Below are 19,310 nucleotides of genomic sequence, written 5' to 3' on the forward strand. Positions count from 1 at the left end.
ATCATAATTTGATTTATAATTTGCTTCTGGGATGCATGCAGGATTGGATAGTTTTCACTAAGTGCTCTTGATTGACATATGGCTTCACACTGTTCCCTACCAGTTTGAGACCAGTGAGCCTTCTTTTTGAGTGACAGGGAATTGTATCCATTTCATGCATGAATAAAGCCAGTTTTAAACATTCTTGGTTGCAGCTTTTTTTTTTTTTTTTGAGGTCTCAGATTGCACACCAGAGCCTCAAGCTGCTGCTATTTTGGGGGACAGGATACCTGAGATGGAACTCAAGGGCACTCAACCACTGAGCCATGTCTCCGGCCCTATATTGTATTTTATTTAGAGACAGATTCTCACTGGGTTTCTTGGCAGTTATCTTTTGCTGAGGGTGGCTTTGAAGTCATGATTCTTCTCTCCCAGATTCCCAAGATGCTGGGATTATAGACATGCATCAGGTGTGCCTAGTCAGGCTGCTGCTATTTTATGGCAAGATTTCCTTCCAGAAATTGGATCTAGCCCAACAAGCAGAACAAATTTGTATAATTTATAATTTCAGTTTATGAATTATATATGCTGCATATTATTCATGAAGAAAAATAATATGACAATTATTACAGAATTTCACTTAACTCTTGTGCCCTCTCTTCTTCTTAGGGGACAGATTTCATGTTGAACTGGAAAGCAACCACCTAAAGCAACAATGTCCAATGTAAAACATGTAAGGCACAGAGCAATTTAAATATTTCTAGTATTCCATTAACAAAATAAAAAGAAACAGTTGAAAGTAGTATTAATAACATATCTATCCTACCCAGAATTTTATCTTTCTGTGACAGATAAAGTACTACTAATGAAGTATGTGTGTTTTGGGAACTACAACTTTGAGTTTGACTTTCTCTGTCATCTCAGTTCACAGGAACCGCAATCCAGATTTTAGAGCTAGGGGTCCCTTAACATCAGGAACTTAAAGGACCTGATCATCTCTTTCCATGATAGAGTTGAGGGATAGAGTTCCCTACTAATATTTCTCCTCATGCCCCAAAATTAGAAGAAACAATGTCCTGATTGTGAGCTGGAAGCTCCAATCAGTAAGTGTCCAAAAGGAGATTATTTTTCCCACTTAATACTGATTACAAGTTCTTTCCCATTGCAGACATCAGGTGGAAAAAAAAAAAGATGGGATTCCAGGAGGTTAGGAACACATCACCTGCAGTCTTCCACAGCCTTGATTCTATTGTTTAAATACATGAAATACAAACTTTTTGGGCAATTTGGGCTTAGACCAAATGGCCAGGCTATAATATCTGTTTTCTCCTGTGGACAAATTCTCACAACTCATATGCAGGTGGACTGGGACTAAAAATGAGCTGTATCTGACTCCAAATCCAAAACACCTGCACAAGATCACATGACTCTTACAATATTCCTTATGCTTATCACACTTGGGAAGTAACAATTATTTTAAAATGCAGGAATTGTAGTGTATGCATATAAAATCCAGCCCTATCTATTACATAGTATAACACAAACAGAACATGCTCATATATCTGTGTCATCTCAGGGTTTCCATTTCAGGATCCAAGGAACTTTGTTTCAGTTTACATCAAAGGCAAACACCAGTGAGAATTTAACTCAACACTCCTTTCCCTATTAATATACACGTTGATATTGAATATGTGGTAAGTTTAATCAGGGGTTACTGATTATGAAACAGGCTGATCTACAGGGATGTTAAGGACCACCAAGCCTTATGCTTTTAAAACAAAGAGGGACATGGACTATAGAGGTATGCAGCACAAGTTTGTTTTAATTGAGGCCAAGATAGGACATATAATTATTGGCAGTACCATGAAACATCAGAGAATTGAATGTGGATTTCAAACAAGGACGTGTTCACATATTATATTTGGGTGTGTGGATGATCTGAGGCCAATGATGAAAATTGTTAAAAAAGTTATAAGCTTCTGAAAGAAAATTGGACCAAAATTTTGTCTCAGTGGTAGAGTGCTTGCCTAGCATGTACGAGACACTGAGTTCAATCACCAACTTTACCCATGTAGATGGCAACCTCACCCCAGAGTAGCAATAAAGGGTATTTTCTGAGAAGCCTTTGGCTTTGACAGGTCCACCCATGCCTCCTGGGCCTCCTTGAGCCCAGGAGGAGGCAAATCTATGATGGAAAGGAGGAATGAAGGATATCTCAGACACAGATTTTGACCAGAGGAAGCTATCACACGGTTCTCACTGTCAGGGTCTTTGGCACCTCCCGTTATAGAGCTAATGCCTCCTCCTATACTCTGATGCCTGCATCAAGGTCCAGCCAGGCCCAGAGGCCAGTCCAGCAGAACAGGACGTACAGAAGAGTTGTGAGCTATGTCTCAAGAAACCCTTCACTCCAGCAGGACCCAAATCCAGACTACCAGAGACACAAGCACAGCTGGCCTGTGACAGGCTGGCCTCCCAGGAGGGGAAGGGGAAGGACTGGGAGCTGAGAGGCCAGAGATGGTAATGAGGATTGATAACCTGGGAACCTTTGCTTCCATACAGCATACACAAGGCAGGTTGCCATTTATACAGTCACATGACTGCTATTGCAGTCCCCTAAATTGCTGCCCATCTGCCCTCAAGGTCCTCCTAATCTAGCCTGAGACTTTGGCCAACACATGTAGGTACAGAAGGATTCTTAACAGCAGAATTCACACTGTGGAAGGTGAGCTCATCCCAGGTCCCCAGAAATGAAAGGATGATACAGACACCTGACATCACCTCTTCACACAGGTGTGTGTGCAAAAGGAGGCTGCCATGACTGCCCTGCCCTCCTTGAATGTCAGCATGTACACTTATGCATACCCATCAAGGTGCCACCAGGTAACATCAATGTGGCCAGCAGGAAAGCCTATTAGGGTGGTTACAGAGAATTAGAAAGGCTGAGGGGAAAGCCTCTTTGGCATGGAATGACCAAACTGAGCAAGGCCCTGAGCTTCCAGGAAACTCAGTCGACCTCCTTACTTCACCACTGTCCTCACCCCCTCCCACACAGCCCCTGCTGCCCATGCCTAACCCAAGATGGCTGTGCTGGCTGCTATTGTGGATGGGGCTGTAATGCAGCCATGGGACAAATTGTAGCCTCTAGGAGAAAGGAGGAGTTGTCCCAGCCTATACCAGTCCCACTCCCACTGCAGACTCCAATGCTTGGGGGTCCAACAGAAAGACTAAGATGCATACACATGGAGTAATCCAGTGAGTTATAAGGGGGGTGTGGAGGGGGAGGAGATAGAAGGAGGAGGAAGGTCCAAAGCTTATGGAAAGAACCAGTCAGGGGTCTGGGGTTTTGGTTCAGCAGGGCCTATCACATGTGGGGCCCTGGGTTTAACCCTCAGAACCACAAAAATAAATAAATAAAATAAAGTTATTTTGTCCAATTACAGATAAAATATATTTACAAAAAGAACCAGTCAGTATTTCCTGTTGACTCCCCTTCTCTTGGGAGACGTTTATTACTTTGTTACCTTTTGCTCTTGCAATAAACATGCTGGGTTTTTGTTTGTTTGTTTGTTTAATTATTTCTGTCCTGTTCTTCAATTCTCCACAGAGGGGAGAAAATGGACCCTTTAGTAACAGAGGAAGGAGGATCCTCTGAGCCTGGATTCTAGGTTCAGACTAAAGAACACAGCAACCACCACTCTACATGAAGACAAAAAAATGAATGCAGCCTTTGGATCCCATAGGCAAGCAAAGTGGTGGAAGGCCTCAGGAAAAGTGCTTCCATATTGGTCAGAGAGAGAATGGGCAGGTGAAAAAAAAAACAAAAAACGGAGATTTGGCCTTCTCCCTTTGAAGCCCAGCTCCAGGTGCCCAGGCCTCAGGCTTCTGAGCCACCCCATCCAACAGCTCTGGAGCATGCAGTCCCCTATACACCCACTGCAGGGCAGTTCTCAAGTCTGCATGGAGTGGGGAATCCACTGATGGCCGGCAGGAGGGCAGAAGGACCAGTCCAGCTTTGACTATACTTGTTGTGCCCAGGGCAGAGGTCGTTCAGATCACAGCTTCCTCCTTCTTCTCACCCCATCCTGGCAATGGGTTTCTAGCGCCTAGTGAATTAGCTGTAGCTTGGATACTTTGTAGCATTGTGCTGTCAATCTGGCCTCTCTTCCTTGGTGGGTCTGGTTTGGGCCCACCAGTGGAAGTAAGTGGGGGGGGGGTCTCAAGGCACCATGGTTGAGCGGCATTCAGGCACCAGGGGCCGGGTAATAGGGACAGGACCTTGGAGCTTCAGAAGGGCAACTGGGTGGGGGTCTCCAGGGGCTTAGAGGTCAAACCTGAAAAGTAGAGAGCAGAACCTTCCAGGAAGTGAACGTGTGGCTAGAGCCTCACCCTGGAGCTGCGTGCTCTGAAAAGCGGGGTCCACTACAGTCTGGAAGCCCAACAACCCACCTGTCTGCACAGCGCCCCCTTCTCCCCAGGCCAGCTTATAACAAGTAGCTCTTTTCTTTCCTTGCTTAAGGGTCCCATCTGAACTCCATCTAACCTGTCCTTCCCCACAGCTGATGGTGGAGTAGGGGAGGAAAATGGGATCCTGAGAGGGCTCAGTCCCTCTCCATGGAATGTCAGGAGCCTCCTTCAGTAAAAGGGACAGTGAGATTCTCACTATGTGTAAGCATTTGATGGACTGTATGTATATAATATCAATAAGATCAAATACAATGCATGTTTGTACTCGACCCAGACACATATTATTGAGACATTTATAGATTGACAATGTTGGGTAGATTGGCTTACTTCACGGAGCATAATAGTTTCTAGATTCATCCACTTACAAGCAAAAGACATAAAGTCACTATTTCATGATTATTTATAAAGATATATTTTTAGTTGTTGATAGAAGTTTCTGCTTATTTATTTATTTATATGTGGTGGTGAACCTAACCCAGTGCCTCACAAGTACTCTACCACTAAGCTACAACCCCAGAGAACACTTGATTCAATTTGATATTTTTCTGCCTATATTAATATGTTATCTTTAAATAACATTTTAATGTAGAACTATTACTTTTAGTCTTTTGCTCCTAGAAATTCATTGTAAATATCTCTCACACTTACTTGGAATGCACAGAACTATTTATTTTGTATTGAAAGGGGTGTTCTGTAAATATGATACTTTAAGTGTTTCATCAGAAATTATTAGTTAATCATCTGTTCATTGCAAACATGACAGTAAAATCATATTGGGACAAAAATCATAAGTAGATAATTAAAGTTAGCATTCTACAGCTATTCAATGATATTTAAATTCATATAAAACATTGAATTCAGAAATTGTTGGTACTGGAGATGGAAACCAATACCTCACACATCCTGTGCATATGTTCTACTATGAGCTATAAACCAACCTGCTCTATTCAAATTATTAATCTATTAGAATGGTTACCCCACTGATGGAAGTCAGGGCCCTTGTAATCCAGACTTTTCACCTCTTAAAACTTCAGCACTGCCACCTGAGCTTTGGGGGACATTCTAGACCCAAACCATGACATTTATGAAAACAAAACTAAAGTATATGGGGAAATCTTTAGAACCTATGGTTAAGCAAAACATTCCCAGATTTGACAATGAAATGAAACCTAGAAAAGTGAAGATGAATAAATTAATAAACTTCTGTTCAGTGGAAGCCCTGATTCAGTGGATAAAAATATAAGTTAAATACTCAATGAACATGCAAGCTGCATGTGGTGGCCATGCCTGTCATTCCATAAACGTGGGAGGCTGAGACAGGAGGATGGCCTATGACTCAATTCAAGGCCAGCCTCCACAACTTCCTGAAACCACATCTTAAAAAATAAAAAAAAAAATACTCGGGATGTAAACCATTTGTAAAGTGCCCTAGGGTTCAATTCTCAATACCCCACCCAGTAAAAGAAAAAATAAAACTATATATATAAACTCCACTTTGAGAAAAGTGGAGTTTATATATTTTAAATGTATAAGGTATTCTCCAAACTCAACATAGAACAAAAACAAACAATCCTAAAAGAAAAAGGCAAGACTCGAGGGCATTATGCTCAAAGAGAATACAGTCACAGGGAATGTGTTCAATGTACTTTGCCATAAGGATTCCTGAACTAAGATGAGTGGGTCAATGGTCAAGGCATGAGATTGGTACATCCATGGGCCAGGCTACCACTTAACAAAGAGAAAATACACTGCTGACACACAACAGCTTGGACAAGTCACCAGAGTCTCATGCTGAAACTCTATGAAAGGAAACATACCACCTGAGTCCACTGAAGCAACACTGGTCAGATGACCAGTTCACAGACACAGAAGACAACTTCAAGGTTGTCAGGGGTGAAGGATGTGCCAGAACTGGGAGGGACAGAGGTGAAAAGAAAGGGAGACAGGCCAGCTGCTCAACACCAGAGCCCTTCTGCACCCTGACTGTGCTGCTGTCAGCATTTGATATGGCCACAACACGGGGTTTCAAGATGAGTTCACCCAGGAAGGCTGGGTAAAGGGCAAGGGGTCTCCCCACCAATTCTGTCTCAATGTGCATCTGAAATTACCTCGGTATAAAACAATTAGCCCTTTTAAAGAGCTTAGGCTTCAGGATAAATCTAGAAGGCCCTGCTCACAGGACGAAAAATACTGAAATAACAAAGTTGAATGGTCGAAGCACAGGGCCAACAGCAGCTGTGAACCACTGGAGGTGACCCCAAGGGCATGGGCAAGAGGGCTGAACCCTGCTCCCTGCTGAAACTTCAGTCTGATCTTCCGTGGTAACTATGGCACCCCGCCCTGGAAATCCACACTTCGCCTCCAAAACCTTCAATATGAACTTTGAAAGTGGCTGCGTTTCCAGGGAGACTGGCTGGGACAAGTCTGTAGAGAAAGCGCCTGGCCGCACCTACTGTCCGCCCATTTGCCAGCATCCCTGTACCCGCCTGTACTCACACAGAGTTGCAACTTCATCTCTGGGGGCGATTTCCTCAGCTAGCCAGAATGCGCTAATTGGCTGCTGTCCATGCTGCCTGCAGTGATAGACCTGAGCGCAGAGTCAGTTGCAGAGGCTGGGAGAGGAGACCTGGGCATGCTTGTATGCTCACTAGCCAAGGAAGTCCTCAGCACCACGACCCCCTGGCCAGTTGCTTTATGCACATCTGACGACCTTCAGAACTGCCACAGAAATAACCCCTTCCCTCTGAGAAGGAGGGGGTAATGCTGAAGGCCCCCTGAGCCTCGAGGGGCGGGGTGGAGTGACTCTACATTTTCTAAACCATCTGAATTAACATAGAGTACCCGGTACAACATAAACACTATGAAACAGTTTAGAAATCTGCATGGTTTGGCTGGGGCGTTGGTGTGTGATGAAGTCAGGTGCACCCAATTCATCTTTCCCTAGAGGTTGGTCTTCTGCATACCCATGGACATTTTTGCAACATTTTTGCCATCAAGACTGGCAGTTAGTTGGGGATAGGTCAGATTAATTCAGAAGCTCCTCTGGGTCTAATTTCATTAAACAAAAAGTCCTGGATTGTTGGTTACAATTCCATGTGGAAACAGAGAGTCTTGGAGGGATAATGTGGCTCCATGTCTTCTGTGTACACATCCTCCTTCTCTTGCTCTCCTATCCCCAGTGATACCTTCATTTGCAATCTATTTTAGTATTTAGAGGATTGAAATGAAACTAAGAGTATTGTTTTTTAACAGAGAGTCCAATCCAATCACAGTAGGGAGGTCTGAATTGACCAAATGAGACAAACACCATTTGCAACTTGCAAAGCTGACCTTGTAACCAGTTGAGTTGTTTTTATACCTCACATATCTTTTCTGTTTGTAAATGCCTCCTGATCCTGTGGCCCTATTCTTCTACTTTTGTGCTGCTGGATTGTGAATTGTTCTTTTTAAAAAAAAAAAAGTTTATTCAATAAATTGCTTTGCTTCACTTGGTGAATTTTCTTCATTTAAAAATGACATTTGGATGTTTATTATTTTATTTTGCCAACCTTTCCCATCTCTCCCCGCCTTCTTTCTGCAGCTTGTGGTAACTACTAGTCTACTCTGAACTTCTGTTATTCTTTCTTCTTAGGTATTTTTAGAATTTTATTCATCTAAATGAACATTATAGTTTTACACAAAGTGCTCAATTTTTAAAGAAATCATGTTGGGATTTTAAAAGAACATGTATGAAGCTGTATAAATTAATTTGGAAAAATACATTGTAACAAAAATATATATTCCTTATTACTTAGCCATAAAGAAGAATGAAATTGTGGCATTTGCTGGAATGGATATGTTATGGGGAGGCACTCCAGGAAACACTCTAAGTTTGAATTTCAAATCAAAAGAGAGTTTTATTTACCTTGCCAGGGTAAATATGTCACCCACCATAGAGACTCAACCTCTGTAAGAGGACAGCAGCTCCCTGGTCCATCCAAGAAGAATATAAGCACAAAACCTACAACTTAGTGACTTGTTGATAATCATGTAAGCTAGACAATTAGAGAAATTAAAACATTAATATGAGGGACCTGTGGGCTCTAGGCAGGACTGGAAATTTCCACTCAGCAAGTAAGTGATAAACAGAAGCACTAATAATTAGTTGAATAAGAAATAAACATATAGAAATAAATGTGTTTTATAAGTATTAATCATAACCAATTAGGAAAAAACATATAGGTAAAAACATTGCCTTCATAATAACTACAGCATAATTATAATACTTTAAAATTTCATTGATCTGGAAGAAAATTATTAATCTTTTTTACTGAGATGCTTAATAGACCACAAGTCCTCATAGGAGGGAGGACACAGGTCTGGAGAGAAATGCCGTAAATATTTGGTTTTTGCTTAGTTGATACAGGGTCTATGTTGCCCAGGCTGGCCTTGAACTCCTGGGCTCAACTTATCCTTTTACCTCAGCCTCCCAAGCAGCTGGGACAACAGGCATGCAGCACCATGCCTGGTTAATAAACCTTTCATGGCCATGATTCTGTTTTATATTTTCTTTATAGATAACTTCTTAATTTTTATAAGTTAAAAAATACTAGAAAGGTCAAGCAGCATAGGCCCTCTCTTCATTTCCTGACCCCAACTTAAGCCTCTGGAGATGGGGCTGCCCAGGGGACTCTGTTGCACAGCCAGATTTGGCAGTGACTCAGAAGCCACTTTTTGCAGAACAGAGACCTCTGAATTCCTTAGCATTGCTGCCAAGGAATAGATTTCAAATAAACACTTAATTTAAGATTTTTAATGATTCAAACTATTGAAGAAGCTGTACTTACACAATTTCAGCATTGTATTCACAAAATAGTTTTGTGCAATATTATCTGAATTATTTTCCTCTATAGTGAAGCTGCATAAAAGATTCTACAGCAACCCGAATGCTGAAAAGTGAAACAGAGATAGTTCCATTACAAATAAAAATTGTGCATAATATAGTCATTTAAATATACCTATATAATTACTATGCTTAATGTAAAACAAAACACATACAAATAATTGTTTCTAATGGCACTACTACAGGCAAGGCAAAAGCTCTTTCTTGAAGAATGACAAAAAATCTTTATATTTATGTAAAAAGCACAAATATACATATAGTACATAGATTGATGGTGAGCATATGTTGGTATGAAAATTTCAACAAAGATGCCCAAAAATTTAAGAAAAACAAGTGTTTCAATGAGGATTTGGTGGTTGAGTCATAATGAATACATCTGTGGAGAAATTCTATTTATGATCTTTAAATATCAACATTGATAAGACCAGAATTACATGAAAGTTTCTTTAAATAGATGGATTTCACAACAATCAGTATTTGACAATTTTGTACGAAGAAGTAAAATACTGAGATTGGATAGTAAGTTCAATATCAGGCTGGGGGTGGGTATGGACCTCAGTGATAGAGTACATGCATGAGGCTGAGGATAGCGTGCATCGGTTCAATACTACAAAACAAAACCAGTACCAAAAAAAGTACAATGTTTTTCTTCAGATTAAGGCAAATGACAGCTCACTCTACCAGATTATTTCAATGTGAACTGGTCTCTTCCCTGGATCCTCATCATGCCTTTATGTACATCATCTTTTGTCTCATAAAGTTTAGGAAAAGGTGATTGCCCAATTTCATCATATTATTCTCCTGCCTCAATAAACCTAGATCAAAACAACAGATACAAAAACAAAGTCCCCAAGAGCTCAAAACAAGTTATTTTGATAACAATTGTGGTTATAAACATGCAGAATTACAAGCTGGAAAAGGATCTACTTTTTCCTTATGTACCTATAAGTCCCCAATATCTGCAAATTCCTGCTGTCACATTGTTATTTATATTCAGGAGACCCCTCCTATTGCAACTGAAGTTTACTTGGTATTGCTCCTCCTTCAGTAGAAGAATACTATAGTTATTTATTAAGCTGACAATCTCTTACTCTGAGAAGAAAACTATAAACTTTATCACAAAACACTGAGACTGACTTGTTGCTCATGTTTTCTAAAAAAATGTGACATGTGGCTCCAGAGTCAGTGAAGACTACCCAGTCACCACCCAGTTACCAGCTCATTATGATCTCTCTCTCCACCTTAAGCCACTTTGATAAGCAGGAGAATAAGGAACACACACTTGAGCACACAATCTGATCTCTGCAACCTGAGGCCGGACCAGCAACCTACCCTTCTGGGGAGATAAGTGTTCCTCTCTACTTCCTGTTACTGTCTTTCTTACAGCAACCCTTCCCTAATGGACTTGCCCCATCACAGGAGCAAACTGAGGGAATGCAACAGCTGGTGAAGGCTCCAGGAGATGAAAAACAAAGTGCCCAAACCTATATGCCCTTGCCAGGAAGGAAGGTGGAGAAGAGAGAGGCTGCCTTGCACCACCACACAAACCTATAAAAGAAAAAGAAAGATTTGGTTTTTCTGTTTGATGTCAAGAATCTCTAGTCACATATTTGGACCAAAAGTTTGCTCTGGAAACCATCTCAGCCTACAATTTATCTTACAGAAGAGGAGAGATGTCACCATCTAGACCTGCTAAGCTGAACACAGTCTCCCAGTTAAAGAATTTCAGGAGGAATACAGGTCTCCCAGATTCTGTTCCACTGTTTTTCTTACTACAGTAGTCCCCTCATCCACAGTTTCAGTGCTCACTGGTTAAATAAAACTTGAACATATTAATAGGAAATTCCAGAAATAAACAATTCACAAGTTTTAAGTTACGCTCCATTCTGAGTATTTTGATGATATCTCACCATCTCCTTCCATTTCATTCCATCAAGCCCAGAACATGAAGTATTCCTTTGTATAGTATACCCATGCTGCATGTGCCACCTACCCATTAGTCACTCAGTAACCATATCCATTACAGAATTGGTATTGCAGTTGCTTATATTCAAGTAACCATTAATGGCCCCAAAGTGCAAACTATTAAAGTGTATTATTATTATTATTATTATTATTATTATTATTATTATTATTTTACATGTTATTATTAATCTTTTGCTGTGACTAATCTATAAATTAAAGTATCATAAATATTAATGTACATGGAAAAACCCCACCTATATACACAGGTTTTCGCTTGGGGTTTAGAACATATCACCCACAGGTTAGGGGAAGTACTATAAAATCATTCTGACTCCTTAACTAAGGAAAATTTTTAGAAAGCAAAAATTTAAAAATACATTGCTTTAACTTCTAAAATCAGAAAGCTTACAAATAATTGTCAGTCATGTCATGTGTGAGACTGATATAAAACTGCAACCACACGGCCATCCTCTCCATTCACTTGCACAGCTTTTTCCACCCTCTATGTTTGTTTACTTCCCATAACAAATGGATTTTGGCTCTATGAAGATGTGTATTTTTATTTGTTTTGCTTACTGCCATATTTCCAGGACCCATCACAGTGCCTGGCACATAATAAGTCTTCAAAAACTACATATTGGGTGGCTGAATGAATGAATAAATACTTGCAGCTTCTCTTAAGGGGAACCCCTTAAACTTAAGTGACATTCCTCGACATCGTGACTGAAACACAGGATCATCATACTCAACAGATAATCCAAAGCCTAGCAAATCGTGTGTGTGTGTGTGTGTGTGTGTGTGTGTGTGTGTGTATGTTTATTTTTCTCATCCCTCTTTGTCCATCACTGGAACCTACTACTTTGGCCATGCTGGTTGTGGCATCACACGGTGGATGATGGGCCCTGATATTGTAAGAAGTCGAAAAGAGAGCAGGCCATAACATGGTGTAAGCAAAATACAGAAGCATGCGTTGGGCCTAAGTCTAAAGCAACCAAAAGGGAGGTGTGTCAGCACTAAACTGAAAACTGCAAACCCTCTGCTGAAGTGTCTACACCGGCTGAGGATTTAAAATAATTTTCTCATTCCAATACCCAAGACTATGACTCTAATGCCTGGATTTGGATGTTGTGCCATTTCCAGTTTTCCCACATTGATCATAAAAAAACAGTCTTTGTATGGCTATCTTCCAACTTGTGCTGAAAATCCTAACACAAGTGATAATTATAAACAACTGGCATTACCCATAAAGTCTTCATCAGCTTAGGTGACAAAGTATGCTACATTGTGAGTAGTTTTCCAAGACACAGTGATTAAAGCACATATAGAACATAATTGCCCCTCTTCCTGTATGCATGGCTTTATTTCTGTATCTAGACACATGCTGTTATAAAAGTCTTTCACTGCAGTATTTAGTTGTGGATACTCAAATTCACTTCCTTTAATAATAATCCAGAAGCAACCTGGATTTACAATCTGTAAAATTTTTAAAAGGCAGATAAACAATGCATAATTTAAAAGTAGAACCAAAGAATTATAAACCTTACAATCATGATAACTACTTTTAATATAAGTGAGCAAACAAATTCTTAACAAGTAATTTTGTCTTAAATTGTTAGACCAAAGGTAAATACCAAATTGTATAAGCAGCAATAAGTAAGTCAATTTTCTTTTTTTTCACATTTTACAACCTTTTTTATTTAATTAGACTTCAGTCATAATAAAACTATTTAGAATAGTGTTGACATACATTTACATTACAATATGCAAACTCCAATCTATGACTGAACTAGAGATACATCTGTGCATCCATCTAAATATCTGAATACTTTTCAAGTCCAATGATTTAGAAGACAGTGGCAAGTGGACACTATATTCATACATTGATCCTTAGAGTACAGGAAATAGGCTATTTCGATTGGAAAATTACATTAAGTCTTACAGGTCAGAAATCAAGTAAATGAAAACACCATGGTTTTTAGTTTCAACAATTATTATCTTAATTTTATTAAAAAATAACATTATAAAATGTAGTTGGAGATGGCAGTTGTACATTTTTACAATGCTTAGCAAACATTTTAGGATCATAAGCATCCATTTTAATATGGATTATTTCTGAAACACCTTGCTATAAAAATGAAAGTACCATTATTTGTCTTTAAAAAGGCATTTCAAGATTAGTTAATGGAAAGCAGCAACCCTAAGAATTGTGTAATCAAACTCCACAAATAAAGCATTTTAAAGCCAATTTCAAAATAATGTTATTTCAAAGATAAGCTGGGTCACTTTAAAATTCTCATCCCACCGTCCAAATCTAAAATGTAATTTATGGATTATCCTTTTATATATTGGTCCTAAAATGTCTTTCGGCATGTATAAACTTTATGAGCATCTTACATCTTCTACTGTGAGCTTTCAGTAAAATAAGGACATTTAAAGGCTTAATTTGGTGTATTTCCAAATGTTATATGCATCTCCTTTTATCTCTTCCTTACTAAAATGTACTACTTATTTGCATTCCTCAGAGGTGATCCAAAATATTTATTTAAGCAAATATAAAAGCCATCTCTCATGTAAATGGTTACCCAATTCACCCTACTTGAGACTGAATTTCACTTTTACTAATGGACCCTATTTACATTAGAAAAAAAAAACAGCAATGACTTTTTAAGGTCAAGATGCTTATTCAGAGATCAGAGATGGATGTTTTGTATGGGAGAGTTTCTGTTCTATTTTCTGCTTTGTCCATCATAAGCAATAAGGACTCACCCTCAGAGAAGAGAAGCAACCTCCAAGTTTACTGTACACATGAATAGAAAAATGAGATCCAAAGAAGAAAGGTCATTTGCCACAAAGGCAGAGTGGAGGCTCCTGAAAATCTTTTCCAACATCCATACCACTATACCAAACTGCCTTTATGAAGAATACATTTCTTAATGAAGAATAGATACGGAATGACTAGAAGCTCCATATTAGAATTCGATCTTGAAACCAAAACCTAGCTGCAGAAGGAGATTAGGAAATATCCATTTATTTCAGAATGGATTTTTCTGTCCATTTCTAACCCCAATTAGATTTAGAATAGCAAAATATGCCACAAAGTTTCTCTAGATACCTTAATGCTCAGTGAAATGTGTCTAGTTCTTACTAAAAGCAAATACTTCATTGTGGACATATACTTGTTCATATTTTCATTTTTTCACAAAGTAATCCTTTTTAAAGAGCTAGTTTACTTGTTCTATTCTTGTAATAAAAAATCAATTTGCCTCTGACTCATTAAAAGTGGTAGTGTGTCAAGCACATTAGATTATGAAACCATATCTAAGAAGATCACTTCACTAGCACTGGGCAGGCAGGCCCCATTTATCACACAGCCTGTTTTACTACAGACGTGGTTTCTACCAAAAAGGTTCAGAGCTTTCAGTATAATTGAGAATCTGCAGACACATGAGATCATTTTAATTAAAAGACAATTTTGAAATATTACAAGAGAGAACTATTAGATACATGGCACCAAATCAAATGTGATTTCATTGTTTATCATCTCAGTGTAAGTTTTCCATAATTTATAATAAAGGATATTTGAACACATATGGGATAAAATAAACAAAGATATATATATATATATATATATTTATATATCTACATATATGTAATTTTTAATCTCAAAGCAGATATGACATATTTAATGTCCAAGCAGCTAGCATCCAAAATAATGATGAACATTTTTCTATTATTCATGCGTTTTATTATACTTTAGTGTTTCAAAAATTGGCAATCCAAGTAACTCTCAATGAACCAATACATTTAATAGACAGGATACACTCTTCTCTCTTTACTATGTCAGATTTCATAACCTGCTAAGTTTATTTACTTAGCTGTATTGATTACTACCATGTCCTTCAGTGTTTTAAAATCCAACTACTAGCTTTGAGAACAAAACTATATTTAAGGAACTCTCAAGCTAGGAAATAGCATTTTCACATGCCCAAGGAAACTGAAACTACTGGATAAATAAATCAAGCTATTAGACTTAGAAGTATCAATCTTTTCCATCTATATACCACCTACACCTAAAACTCATGTTAACCTATGTCTATTTTCCTCAAAACAATCAATGCCACACACTGAGCTAGGTCCTTTCAGCAATTTAAACTGATCTCTAATTTTATTACTAATCATTTGTACCATGGGGTATCTGAGGGCCTGAACAAGTTAATACAGCTTCCCAATGCACTTGGATTGTTTCTTAAAGAAATGGCCAGCACTTGAGGAAGCACAGCATGTTGGACAAGAAAGGGACCCTAGAAGTCAGCTGAGCTCTTTGGTATAAAAAAAGAGCAAAGGCCACATACTGAAACTGGATGTAGATTAGCTGTGAAGATGAGCTAAAATCCAACTACACTAGAAATTCTTGGACCTTTGAAATCAAAGGAAAGCTAGCAGTTAATTTTTCATGCCCTTTTGTATAACTACATTGAAAATGGTCAGCTTATGGTTATAGTATATGGCACTGGTGTTATCACAAGGATTTAGAATGAAAAGCTTTGGATTCTTTTATGTATTTGTTCATGATCTGCTAGAAGAACCTTATCAAAGTAAAAACTCTAAAAAAAATCATTCTTTGATTTTAGTCAGAAGTTCTTTCAACTATTAAAAATTGACCAGGGGAATTAACATAATGTCTTACAAATTCTGGCTTAAAAGTACAATTTACATATTGGGAATTCTACCGATTTCACTCTTAACATGACAAACACCATCACACATTTTAAATAGCAAACTGACATGCATAACTACATAAAGCTCTCTTTTTGTTTATTTTTAATCCATTAACCTTAATGAATATAGAGTGCCTGATTTTAAATAAATGGTTCCTTTAAACAGATAATGGTGATTATACTATAAATAAAGTTTCCTGATTCCTTGCCAAGTAAAAGCCAAGTAACCTAGTTTTTCAATACCCATTTAGCATGTGGGTATGGTTTTCTAACCTTAGATGCTAAATATCATAATTTACTTTTTACTCTCTCCCATGGTGGAAATTGAAAATGGGACCTTTGTACATTGAGCATTTTCTCTCAAGTCCATTTACACAACTGTGTGACAGTTTTAGAATATAAGCCTGTCATAATATATTTTGCAAACACAATTTACATGCTATAGAATGGTCAAGAGAAAAGGCCAACTTCACGAGGGGTGCCAAAGATCCTCCTGGGAACATTCTTCTGCTGGGCAGTGTTCATAGATTCTTCCTGGGACGATCTGAGAGTCTTCCCTATGCCAAGGCATTACGGTTCTAATTCAGCACTGGCTCCCCTGCATAAATAGAACCAGCCAGCCACCATGTCCATGAATCTAGTGGGATATGGGTGTGCATGTCTGTGTCAGAAGAGATCAGGATCAGACCCTTTTTTTTAATCAGGAACTACAAGATTGATAACACCTGTTCCAACCCCTCTGTTCCCACGGCTTCCCACACCTGACTCTAGCTGATACTACTGAGATTTTACTCTTTTTTTTTTTTAAGATAGTTTTCTAGATCCCTTTTAGAAAAAAATGTATTCCCCCTATTATCCCGGCTGACATCTACTTGCAGAGACCAGAACGACTACAGGCTTCAGGTGGTAACTGTAGAGTAAAGCCGTGTGGTTTCTCAGCACTTAGACATTTCTGGAGCCGCGCAAATGGTGCCTGCAGACTGGGACACATGCTTTCTCGCCCATCATCACTTGCAAGTTCTGAATGAGACCACAAGACCCCCAGGTTCTGAAATAGAGTCCTGCTCCATGCAAGTTCTTCTTTATAGATGATTAATGCATTGCCAGTTTTACAGTAAAACACTCTGTTCCAATTTCTGAATCATCCATATAAAGTCATGGGTAGCGAGAACAGATAAAGATGAGGTCTGTCACTTCAGACAGAATAGGAATTTGTTTAAAGCTGCTTCATTAATGAAGCAAACATGAACTGTTACCAGCCAATGTATGAAGGTAACAGTGTTGATACAAGCCACAATTACACTTCTTGAAACTCTCTCTCTTTTTCTTGCAACATACTTATCTCATTATCCTCTTCGTTAATCTGTATATTTTCACCTGCTCTTGTAAGATTTGGTTGTCTCTTCTTCCAGTATAAGGCTCCAAAAGCAAAGCCAATTACAAGAGAAAAGAATGCTGGCAAAGCTATGGCTGCCCATTGCAGGCTGGGGTCTTCAATGGAATTTGCTGCTTTCCTATTACTGCTACTGCTGTCATTCCTAAGGGAGCTGGCTGCAACAGGGGGTAACATAAATGGTTTTGTAACACTGACTCTGGAATCTTTTTCAGGACTTAACGTTGAAGAAAGCACACAATCACTAGTTTTAGATGCCACCATAAAGTCCTTGAAGGCATCAATGGATCTATTAAAAATCCTAAAGAATTCTTCAGGAGTAAAGAGCCTGGGATCTGGCCTCTTAGATGATTCTTTTACATTCTTAGGTGAGTTTTCTTCCACACACTCCACAAGGTCATCCACTATTTTCCCAAGTTTGTCTGTGATAGAATAATTACTCAAGCCTTCAGAAATATTTGAAAACTTGTCCAGAAGATTAGTCAGGCTGACTGACAACTGTATTACCATCTGTGTAACCAACAATAGCTAGGCAAAACATCCATCCCGGTGACATAGTTGAGGGTTATCAGATAGTCTTTTGGAAGATTTGCCACCAATTTTGTGATGTCTTTTACATTATCAGTCACAGGATTCCCACAGATCCCTTTAGTTTTGACCAGAGGATTAAACAGGACCAGTTGAAGATAAATGCAAGTGATAATCCAAGTTTGTGTCTTCTACATAAGGAAAGGCAGCGCTGCGATCCAGCCCAGGCAGTGATGTGGCGACTCCGTTTAGCTGTTCTGGGGCTCCAGCATATTGCACGAGCAGCAGCGGCAGATAGTCCGAGCATTGGGCAGCCCGAGCGCAGCGCCCTCTCTACAGCCCGTGCTTCCCGCAGCGCTCCCGGTCCCAGCGCGAGGTGGCGAGAAAAGAAGTAAGTCATTTTCAATGATGTGCAGAGATGCCTTTTATCTCCATATTTTGAAAATATCCATAATTATATTTACAAGCAGTGCTCACAGCTATATTTTAACATTTTTTTTTAAAAAAAGGAAAAATAAGTAGGAATACAAGTAGGACCAGAGGAATAGATATATTATACTTATATTAAAAAGAAGTAATGATAAAACACAAAATAAATATAAACTATTACCTATAATGGAACAGAGAATAAATTTAAAGAAACAAAATCAAAGTCAAACCTGTTGGAATATATCATGTTACATGTTATTGTTATTAGAAGCGCAGATTCTCATTGTTAGAGACAAAATGAAAATATAAAAATTAAATTTGAATTGACATTCTAAGAATTCATGACTTTTCAAATGTATTTCCATGTTCTGCCTAATGAAAGGTCTTAGAAGCAATGTTGTCATAAATTTTGAGATCCTAAATGCCAAGAAGCAGGAACACAGGTATTTGTAGTCATATTATTCTTACTTTTCCAATTATTTAAATATTTTTATAGTAAAAAATGTAAAAAAGAATATTGGTGGTCTGGGGATGTTGCTCAAGTTGTAGTGCGCTCCCTTTCATGCACAGGGTGCTGGGTTCAATCCTCAGCACCACATTAAAATAAAATAAAGATGTTATATCCACCAAAATCTCAAAATAAATATTTAAAAATTCTCTCTCTCTCTCTCTCTCTCTCTCTCTCTCTCTCTCTCTCTCTCTCTGTCTAAAAAAAGAACATTGGTCATTCTAATTCTAGTAATGATATCTGCAGATAACAATTGTAAACCCTGGGGCAGGGGTAATGATCTGAAGTCACTGAAGTGTGCTCAAAGCAGACAGGTCCTAAAAGACATTTGACTCCTCAAAGAAGGAAACCTCATGAAAATCCAGGTTTTTGTAGCTTTTCCCAGAAGACCTCCCACTGCCCTGACTGCTTTTCTTAAAGTTGGAGTGATGGAAAGGCTCT

General features: G+C 38.7%; 1 pseudogene; it reads right to left on the minus strand.

Annotated features, from left to right (window-relative positions):
- Nucleotides 1-17,118: 17,118 nt before the first annotated feature.
- Nucleotides 17,119-18,289, minus strand: LOC143407254 (kit ligand pseudogene; annotated as a pseudogene).
- Between the last annotated feature and the right edge of the window lie 1,021 nt (nt 18,290-19,310).

The sequence above is a fragment of the Callospermophilus lateralis genome, chromosome 9, assembly GCF_048772815.1.
Source record: "Callospermophilus lateralis isolate mCalLat2 chromosome 9, mCalLat2.hap1, whole genome shotgun sequence".
In the NCBI taxonomy this organism is placed as follows: Eukaryota; Metazoa; Chordata; class Mammalia; order Rodentia; family Sciuridae; genus Callospermophilus; species Callospermophilus lateralis.